We start from the raw sequence: 10,728 nt of genomic DNA on the forward strand, positions 1-10,728 counted from the left end.
TGGAAAGCTGCGCAGATGATCTGAATTTGGCGATTGGAGCCATGTTGGGGGGATGTGGAGGTCAAGAAGAAATACATCTTTTCCCTACAGACAGAGAAGCCGTGGTACTTCCTTACTGTTACGCTACACACAAAATAGCCAAGTTACACAAAGTATACACAAAGAGAAAGAACAGTACATACTTGATGTTCGGCCATCTCCTTGACCAATTGCAAACAAGCGTTTCCCACCTAGAATAGACAAGTTAATCACCATAGAAAGCTTTCATTTTCATTTACAAGTACAATGACACTCGGCGGGCCAGAGATGTTGTACCTTTAAAAAAGAAATACTTACAGCAGGGTTCCCACTCTTTTTCAAAAACCATTTTCCAGGACATTTCCAGGACTGGAAAACAAATCTCTAAATTTCCAGGTTTTCCAGGACGCGTGGGAACCCTGCTTACAGGCAGCTAGTCAGTCTGTAACTTTTACACCAATATGTCTCTCACCATAGAGTCCATGTGCTTGTTTTTGCCAAGCGTTAAAACATTTTCCCGTATTAAACAGGTTGGCCCGTCTTTAACTAGCAGCTCGTTGCTGGGACGACGCTCATCCAGGACGTAGTTCATCTAAAATTGACACAAAGCAGAGTAGAAACAATGCTTTCACTGCGTTTTCAGTGGAACAAACTGAACATTCAGCAAACTATACATCCTTGTACAAATTCCTCTTGGACAGGATGATGTCCTCGTTGTGTCCAGTCTCGTCTGCAGGGCCTGATAGTTGTCAAATTGGTCTCGGCAGCATAGTGTGGCCCACAAGCTGTGACAAGAGACATGAACACTTGTCAAAGATCACACACAATTATGTAATACATGTTCTGCGATTATGAGACTGGGGATTTACCAGGGATGGCGTAGCAATGGTCAGCACAGGGTGGCGCTGGAGCGGGCGCTGATGCGGGCGCTGGAGCGGGCGCTGGAGGCGGCGATGTAGGCGCTGGAGCAGGCCATGCAGGTGGCGATGCGGGTGCGGACATATCTTTACCAGCTGGGGGCAAAAACACACACATTACACAATGCAGTTGAATAAGCAGGTCGGAAAGATTTCACAGGTCACTTTGGATAAAACCATCAACTAAGTGTAATGTAGTATGATCAACATAAACACCCAGAAGAGCTTTCCCAGTCGCATCCACTGCTACTGTTCCGTAGGAAAGCTTGGTAAAATTCAGCAGGGCCTTCTGGTTTAGCTGTTAGTTTCTGTGATGTAAGATGCTGCGCATCAGAAAGACATGGCTTGTTGGCGAGAGCATATTCATGAAATAGTTGTTCTTTTTCATGTCCGCAAACAGCTGCTCTGCCACCTGCGAATTGACCCAGACACACAGCTCAGGCACCAGCATGATGAGGCGCAGGGCGTCCCGGTCATCCTTGATGTTCTGCTGGTGGAACGTGTCGTATAACGCGTGGTGCTCTGCGCAACCAGTGGCCGGATGACCACCAGCATCAGCGGGGACCTTCTGCTGGTTCAGCCAAGGGAAATGGACCTTTATCTCCCCTTTCTTGGCAGCGGAGATATTATCAGGGGTCGCTGCGGCTACTCTCCCTTCGTTCGGTTGGAATGGAAGGTCTCCAGGTTCCCTTAGGTTTGTGTGTGCCACAAGCCCCCTGGCAAAATCGTACATTGCAACATTGGGGAAGTGCCTGAAGGAAAGGAGCATGTCCGCATAGTCCCGTGGACTTTCGGCTCGGAGGTTGAATTTAACTGCGTTCACAATTCCACAGGGGCACATGATGACCGCCCAACCACCTGGCAAATACGTTACAGAAAAGGTCAGTGTTATAGCAGTGGAATAGCATAATAATGTACAACTACACACATTATAAATAACCCTTTTTCTCTAAAAGTAAGTGCAACTTACCAGATGCTCCCCAAACCTTTTCAAATACTTCATCATATCATACGTGCTCCGTGTCTTCATCTCCTCCCTCAGGCGGAGCAGGAGGTCCATTTTTGATCCGGTCGCATCCAAGCCACAGCCCTTCACCAAATTCCGCAAGTCAGCAGCCTGAAATTGATAGATATCCAAAACATACAAGGCATACATGTGGATATAGTGTACTGTAGATCTTAAGATCACATGAACGGAGGAATCACCTTCAATTTCATCAATTGGTCAAGTGATCCTCTGCCAAATCTAGGGTTGCTTGGTCGGTAGGCTTTGTCGGCTTCACTTTTGCGTACTCTGTGTTCAGCACAACATCACTGGCCCTTGTTCGTGGACCAATCCATGGGGCCCAGTTCAAATATGATGGCTTTACACCGCATGGATTGTTACTGTTGCCTAATTGAGGACATTAAAGTGAATGCATGCCTTTACTCAATAACTGAAATATTAACGTTCAACAGTTGGAAATAAATGGAATTGCACACTCCTGGCTTACTTTTCAAAAAGCCACGGCAGACAATTTCCTCACTGACCGAACTCCAGAAATCTTCTATGTTGACACGTCCATTAAAATCGGGTGGTGGATCTTTGATATCACTCAATGGAACACATCACTTTCTCATAAAAAGAACAGAATTGGGAATTTACATTGCGTGAAGTAGAAAACCAACACATACCTGCCATTTTGAAAACACCCTTCTTGTGTAAGTCCATCACAACGACAGCTGGGTGGTCACCACAATTTACACATGAAAAGTTGTGATCGTGGGATGACAGGCCTCGAAGTGTAAATAGCCGTGTAAAATGGAGTCGTGGCTGGCATACTTGGTTTGGTGGGTTGCCTCCAAAATGTCCAGCTGCCTGCCAACCGCAGTGTGATTCTGAAACATTGAAAAAAACATCGTGTGACATGACATTTGGGGTCACACACAGGATTAAGATGTCCAGTGGGTGTATGTACCAGCCACTGTGATGGAGACAAATAGCAAAATCTAACAATCAGCCTGACAGACAAGGAAAAGGTTTGTGTGACAATCACAGTTATGACAATATTAACCAACATCTTGGAATACAATTAATCCCTAGATATACATTGTTGGTTTACCAACGACAAAACTCACTTGTAAAGACTGCCGCAGCAAGATGCAGAGATGGAGCGACAGAATTACGTGGTCGTTGAAGTTGTGGAGCCCCTCACTCCATTCCTGGTATCTGTACAGATTACCACAGACACCACACTCTTTGTGGAATGTGGCTACATCTGAAACATCAGAAAAGATTCCACACTAAAATAGCATGCAGTCACTGACAATGGACCATTAATATTTAAGACATTGTAATCAGTATCACACTTTGTATGCAGTGCCCGAAACCATCACAATTTTGGCCTTTTTGGTAACAAGTATGGGGTCTGACAGTATCACTTTGCAGTCGTGGCATGTGGTTTCAAATGGAATGAGATGCCTCGGGAAATCAGTCCCTGGTGAAATTAAGTTTTTGGGTAAAACTGGTGGAATTTTTTTTTCTGTGAGCAGGTATTTCACCTGCCTGAGCAATGCCTTTTCCTCTGTAGGACAGCTGTTGCCCTCTGGTGCAGGGCCAATGTCTGTGTGTAAGGCTGCGTCTTGGTCTGTGCTGCGAATTCTCTGGAAAAGGCGTGGATGACTTTGGTTTAAGTGCCACTTACCAATTGCCTTGTGCGGGCATGGCATCCTGGGTGTGGAACATGGGCAGTGCCACGTGTTTTTATGTGGGTCATAGCATACCAAGACTCTGCCCAACCTGGAGAAGTAAGTTGTTCTCGGCTCATGGACGGACAGGTATATTTTACGGTCATTGTCCATTTGCACAACTGTGCTCAGAGGGGATGAGGAAGCACGAGCTACAGCTTGTCTCTCCAGACAGGTTCTCTTCGTGCTGGAGGAAAACCATTTTTTCCCCACCATGTCATTTAGCACATTTTCCTCCAGAACCGTGTCGTTGGACTGTGACGCTGGGCAGTACGTGACAGATTTTAAATGGACGCACTGGAAACCTGCAATCCCACTTCTCGCTGCAAACTGCAACGCCCTTTTGCACTACTCCAATTCACAGACCACACGATGCTCAACTCCCCATGTGCATCTTTGTACATGGACTGGGTTCGCTGGTCCAGTGAAGCTTCTCCTTACCACAAAAATGCGGGTGCGTGGCTGGCATTGGGCTCGGCGTGCTGAGGCCTTGAGATGGAGGTGGCGGGTGCGTGGCTGGCATTGGGCTCGGCGTGCTGAGGCCTTGAGATGGAGGTGGCGGGTGCGTGGCTGGCATTGGGCTCGGCGTGCTGAGGCCTTGAGATGGAGGTGGCGGGTGCGTGGCTGGCATTGGGCTCGGCGTGCTGAGGCCTTGAGATGGAGGTGGCGGGTGGTGGCTGACATTGGGCTCGGCTTGCTGAGGCCTTGAGATGGAGGTGGCGGGTGCGTGGCTGGCATTGGGCTCGGCGTGCTGAGGCCTTGAGATGGAGGTGGTGTCCTCATGCCAGGGCAGGTCTGCAGGTGCTTTATGCATGAAATTTTGCTGCCAGTAATGGTTGAGCACACACAGTGGTAGTGTGGAGATCTTGTGTTGGCACAGTTGTGTTGGCACCTCTCTATTTTGTAGCCTTCCAAAAAGGAACAGAAAAGTAAATTAGAAAATATTAACTGTTAGTATTCCTTGTTCACTACATCACAAGCTAATTGAAAAGCATAAAGAATATAGAGAATATAAAACATTAGTGACATGCATTAAACTTTCAATTACCATTGTGAGATATGGCTGCTCTGTCATGTGTTTGAACATGTGCAACCATGGCTGGGTAATCGCCAAATTTTCTGCAAACTTGGCACCCGTAAGAATCTCCCAACTGCACTGCTGCATCAGAGATCCATGTTTGCAGACAGTTGGATGGATCTGAAAAGACAAAAAGTAATTTCTGCTGCACAAACAATTCAACCAGATTTACAGTTTAAGTCAGCTCTTAGGCATCCAATGTGTAATTAACTAAACCAACCCCCAAGGGCGTAACCATGGTTTAGACATTGGGGGGGTCCTATTTTTTATTATTATTTGTTAAGTGCATTGCCTACAATTCTATATTTATATATGAAAATGTGGACATTTAGAACATAGTTTCGAGGACTACATTGACCATTTGAATTCACATCTAAAGGAATAGTGTAATAATGTAATGTCTGCCCCGCCCCCCCCCCCCCCCCCCCCCCCCCCCCCCCCCCCCACACACACACACACACACACACATACACACACACTTTGTTTTGGTTAGTTGCTTACTGACCTTAAACACACCTACCAATTACAATTATGCTCTTCCAGTAGTACTGTAGCAAAAAGGATAGCTTCCAATGGAAAAATACCACATACCCAAAGCATGTTTTTTTAATGTTATTTTAATTAGGACAACTGCTGATTTACTTTTGTGATGTACAGACTTTAAAAAAAAAAATTTGCTGAGGACTTTTAAGTCCAGGTTAATTTCTATAATAAAAGTGTGTATTAACAATGAGAAGTCCAATAGTCTAATTGAAATCAGAGACTTGCACAAAGCAGTAAACTTAAAATCTTGATTTTTACTATAAAAAGCAAGTCTGATTATTTACACTGAAAATTATTTACATTGACTGGAACACAGAAGAGAAATGAACATGGGATGTGAATGTAGGTGTAAAAGTGCTACAGCCAAAGGAAAGGCAGCATAGGACTGAGATGGAAAAGTATCAACTAAATAAATGACCCAAAAACCTGGAGGCGTTCATTATTAAGCTCAACTAAGCTCTGACAGATCTTTTTCCTGTCCAAAGCATCCAACTTTTCCTGATGAACATGGCAAATGGCAACGTTGTTCAGCCGGGTCTGCGTCATCATGGTTCTCAGCCATGTCTTCAGCCGTCTCAAGGCGCTGAAACTTCGCACTGCCTCTGCTGAGGAGGCAGGAACAACCATCAGCAGTCTCAAAAGGATCTCGACTTGCTTGAAAAGATGTCGCACCTCTGGCACCATTTCCCGGAAAGTGTCTGCTACCTCTGAGGAAGTTGTACAAGTGTAGTTGGCCTGGAACATTTTCAGCTGCACTTCTAAAGCCATGGCATCCAACTCTGGGTATTCATCCACAACTGCATCAATGTTCCCAGAGATGAGTACATCCTCTAATTTTTTCAGTCTTTGAAGCCCGTCCTGGCTGAAGCGCTCATTGCATTGCACCACAGCAATGTCCAAGGTATTGTAGTACTGCATTCTGTAGTACGCTTGGGCAGTGGAGTGAGAATGTGATGTGGCTGGACCAGTGAAGCGCTTCGGAGGCTTCCGCACATGAGGCATCTTGATTGGCTGCAGATTAAGAGATGTGACAATCTGAGAAGCTTTGGAGTACAGCCAGTCAAAGTGCACTTCAGATCTTTTGGCCTGGATGCCTCTTATCACATGGTCTACAGCAGCCAGCATCCCTGATGTAGTTTGGCTTCTCTGCTGCAGAGAAATGTTCAGCTCCTCCATGACAGCCATAACATCTTCTGCCAGAATGATGCCGAGAATGGCATTGCCCCTCAAAAAGCTGTTGTGAAGGCCACTGGCTCTTGCAGACATTTCCATCGTGGTGGATTGAGACATCTCTTCTGTGGCTGTGAGCACAGATTCATATTGTGAGAGGACAGAGCCCATGGCTGGCGTTCGGACTGTCCATCTGGTGGGGCAGAGAGGCTTCAAAGATGTATGCGTAGCTGTTCGATCTGACTTTGCTACAGCTGTGAAGATAGCCTTGAACTTCCCAGACTGATTGAATAAAACGCCCAACTCATGCACTAACTGCATTGCATCTCTTATAACGGGGGCGGATACACAGGCAGCTTGGGTGATCAAATTGACACAGTGTGGCCCACAATGAACATATACTGCAAGAGGCTGCTCTTTCTTGATATGAGCCTGCGCACTTTGCATCCTGCCAGACATATTGGCTGCCCCATCGTAGGTTTGACCTCGTAGCTGTGAAAGTGGGAGATTTAGGCGAATCAAAACATCTTTAGCTACACTAGCTATGTTTTCTCCAGTTGTGGATGTGACCTGATACAGGCCTATGAATTCCTCTCTGGGCTGCAAGTTTTTGTCAACAAAGCGCAGACAGAAGGACTCTTACTCAACTCCTGCTGCATCCTGTGTCCCATCAATTATAAGGTAAAACTGAACCACTGGCAATGAGTGGATTTCCTGTGTTATTTCGCGTACAATTGTGTTGCTGACGATTTGAAGGACCTCATTCTGAATTTTGGGGCTGGTGAAATTGTTGTGCCGCTGAAGCCAGCTTGAAAGTTCTTCATCACCCTCTGCCTTGTACTTAATTAACTGGTGGAAGTCGCCCTCTTTGTTGTCATGCCCCCTTAAAGCATTGTCCTGTCTGGCCAAGCACATCACCCCCCCCACAATCTTCAAGAAACTATTCCTGGCCACCTGCTGCTGCTTTTGCAACTGAGAGGAAAGTTGAGTACTGACAGGCTGTTTTTGGTGCAAATATGTTGTCACCGCTGCTGAATGGCAATCGCTGTCTTCATGTTCAGAGAACCTTTGGAGAGCTTTTTTCCAATTACTGAAACCAGTGTTAATAAAAGCACCATCAGCCTTACTGGCTAAAGCGGATTTCTGTTCTCCAAAATATTTGGAACAATAAAAACAAAGCACACCTTTCAGTGAGGGACTGTAGTGAAGCCATTTGTACTGCCTAAACCAACTGTCCTGAAATTTGAGTGTTTTATTTTTCAGGGACTGAGATCGATAAAGCGGGTATTGGGCTGGTGTGGGCAGGTACCAAGCTCCTCCTTATGCTGATCTAAACCACTTCCTCCTCTGCCTGGCTCTGTCTCTCTTTCCCTGTCAGTCTCCTGAAATATAACATGTAGCGTTGGAATTACCTGTATCTTTTCACTTATCATACACAAGATGCAGGTACCTGTAATGCCTTACTTAGCTTCATACTTAAAATGACTGTCTTTGTGCAATACTAAATTGCATTATATTTCACATTCATTCCTCACCTGATCATCTGCATTTCCAGAGCATACCCCTGTCTGGCCACTGCTTTCAGCCTGCCTCTCTGCCTCCCTGTCTGTCTGTGCTGCCTGCATTGTGAACACATGTCATTATGTTATCAGAAGAACAGTGGCTGACCTTCGTGATCATTTTGGTCTATATATTCTGCTTGTATTAGAAGTAGGCTACTTTAATGTATTGCTGACATGTAGGCCCAGGTTATAAACAATGTTGTAAGGCTGTCTAGTCTCACATTCACAATTCTCACCTTATCACCTGCATGTCCAGAGCATGTCCCTGTCTGGCCACTGCTTTCAGCATGCCTGTCTCTCTCCCTGTCTCTCTGTGATGCCTGCATTGTGACCACACGTCATTTTATCAGAAAAAACAGCGACTCATATTTTAATTAGGCTACTCGTTTTATTTGCTCACACATTTAGCTCGGTATCAAGCTACTAATTGTCTGGAGAAAAAAAAAACTGGACCAAAAACGCTCGGCTGCTGGTCCAGTTTTATCCGCTTTTTAAGTAACCTTAAATTGTCCGTTACTTCCTCTCCAACACGTTAAATAACGTTACTTACATTCAAATGACTCACCTGATCACCTGCATGTTCAGAGCATGTCCCTGTCTGGCCACTGCTTTCAGCATGCCTGTCTCTCTCCTTCTCTCTCTGTGCTGCCTGCATCGTAACCATGTCATTTTATCAAAAGAACAGCGACTGACCTTTATGAGCTATATTTAATATTCTGCTTTTACGAGGCTACTCATTTTATTTGCTTACTCAAAGCTCGGTATCAAGTTACTTACTGTCTGAAAAAAACTGCGTACGCTTGGCTGTTGGTCCAGTTTCTTATGCTTTTTAGGTAACCTCAAATCCTCCATTACTCAACTTTACTTTCTTGGCTCTCATTGAAGAAAGAGTGTGGGGTAACCATGACAACGCAGAAAGTCGCGAGGTGGTTTCAAACTAAATCGCACAAGTGTACAATTAGGAGGGGGGATTCACACACTTAACAAACGGAAATAAATTGAAAATAAATAAGACATAACAAGAGACTGATCCATTGACAGGGTTCCTAAAAAGAGAACATATATTTTACATTTTATCATGCTGTATATTGGTGGGGACAGGTTAGTATTTTCTCAACATTGGGGGGGACACGACCCCCCCAAAGAATGCGTGGTTACGCCCTTGCAACCCTATAGATAAATGCAAGTGTATACAATGTAAGCGCAGGTGTGACATAGATGCTGTAACATGGCTCACACAAACAGACAGATCTTCCTCAGGCATCTTTGATCTAATTAAGTCCTTTGCAAGCAGTGTGCAGATCCTTTCCCGCTCCTACTAGTTAGCGGCTAACCCAGAGGTGTAGCCATGGTTTCAACATTGGGGGGGACAAATGCCTGGGGGCGGGGTCCGGCCCCCCAAGGCAAAGATTTTGAACATGCATTAATCTGGTGCACTCTGAGAGCAAAATTCATTTTGAAGACCTTTCTAGGGATGGATGTTTAACCTTTAACACTTTAATACTGGATGTGACCAAGCAGTCTGGGAGTGTGGAAAACTTGAAATTAGGAAAAGGTTGACACACATATACTTCAGAGCTCTGTTTTCCTTTACTTTTTAAATTAAATATTACATTTTGTGCTCCTCAATATTTCAACCAATCCAGTCAGTTCTTTTTTTTCCACATTCAATTCATCGATGTTTTGTCTTTTTTACAAAACACACACAATCAAACACCTGCACCACCACAACAAGGACACAAAATCCAGCCAGTTCTTACTTCCATTACATTTTTTATTGCATAACCATCACATTTGCCAATGTTGAGTAAAACCCACCCAGGTGCATCTATCTCATGGACCTAAATAGAAGTCAACCCAAAACTTTTGTTACCCCTCAGAAAACATAGATTTTCTGATATTTTCAACCACTTGTTTAATAAGTACATAGATGAGTTTCATGAGACAAGTTAAAACTTCACGCAGGCTTGTTGTTACAATGTACAACATTGCTAGTTCCTAAAATGGAGTGCTGTGAATGGGTGTGCACTTCGTAGGCAGTGCATTTGAAAGATTTACCCATGGTAAAATACACAAGTGCGTGTGTGAGACATTGAGTCAATTTTGAGACAGGCCTGGCTAACATGAGATTCTACTATCATCCTTCTCCTACTCCCAATTCCTTGCTCTTCTCCTCTCTTTCACTCTCCACACCTCCAAGCCTAGTTACCCTAAGGTGAATTCACTTAAACCAGCAAAGGTTGCTAATGCATATTTGTTACAGCTTGCCAACACCTTTACTGTCACTGGCATTTGTTAATTTGTGAATCAGGCCTCTCTCTCTGTCTCTCTCGCTCTCTCTCTCTCGTCAAATCAAGTTTTGCGGCGCGTCAAAGTTTTGCGGCGCGTCAAAAGTTTAAATATTTCAACTCGAGCAGCATTTGACGCGCCGCAAAATACGTGAACGCGCCCTTCGCCCGTGCCCGGCAGCGGGCACGGGCATGCCGCGCCGCAAATCAGATTTTGACGCGCGTCAAATCAAGTTTTGACGCGCGTCAAAACGGCAGCAAATGCTGCGGCAGCAAAGCAGCAACGCGTCTCTACATTCACTTTGAATGGGATCACGACGCGCGTCAACTTTTTGCATCTTTTGGTGTGAACGCAGGGTAAGCAGCACCAAATACAATCTTGACGACTTTTGTAGTGCTGTGTGTAGTGTAGCCACACGTTTGCC

The 10,728-nt window shown here is 45.0% G+C and overlaps 2 pseudogenes; both read right to left on the minus strand.

Moving 5' to 3' along the window:
• Positions 1-1,159: 1,159 nt before the first annotated feature.
• Positions 1,160-2,091, minus strand: LOC115559753 (uncharacterized; annotated as a pseudogene).
• A 61-nt stretch (positions 2,092-2,152) lies between these two features.
• LOC115559754 (uncharacterized) lies at positions 2,153-3,372 on the minus strand (annotated as a pseudogene).
• Between the last annotated feature and the right edge of the window lie 7,356 nt (positions 3,373-10,728).

Source organism: Gadus morhua, chromosome 15, assembly GCF_902167405.1.
Source record: "Gadus morhua chromosome 15, gadMor3.0, whole genome shotgun sequence".
Classification (NCBI taxonomy): Eukaryota; Metazoa; Chordata; class Actinopteri; order Gadiformes; family Gadidae; genus Gadus; species Gadus morhua.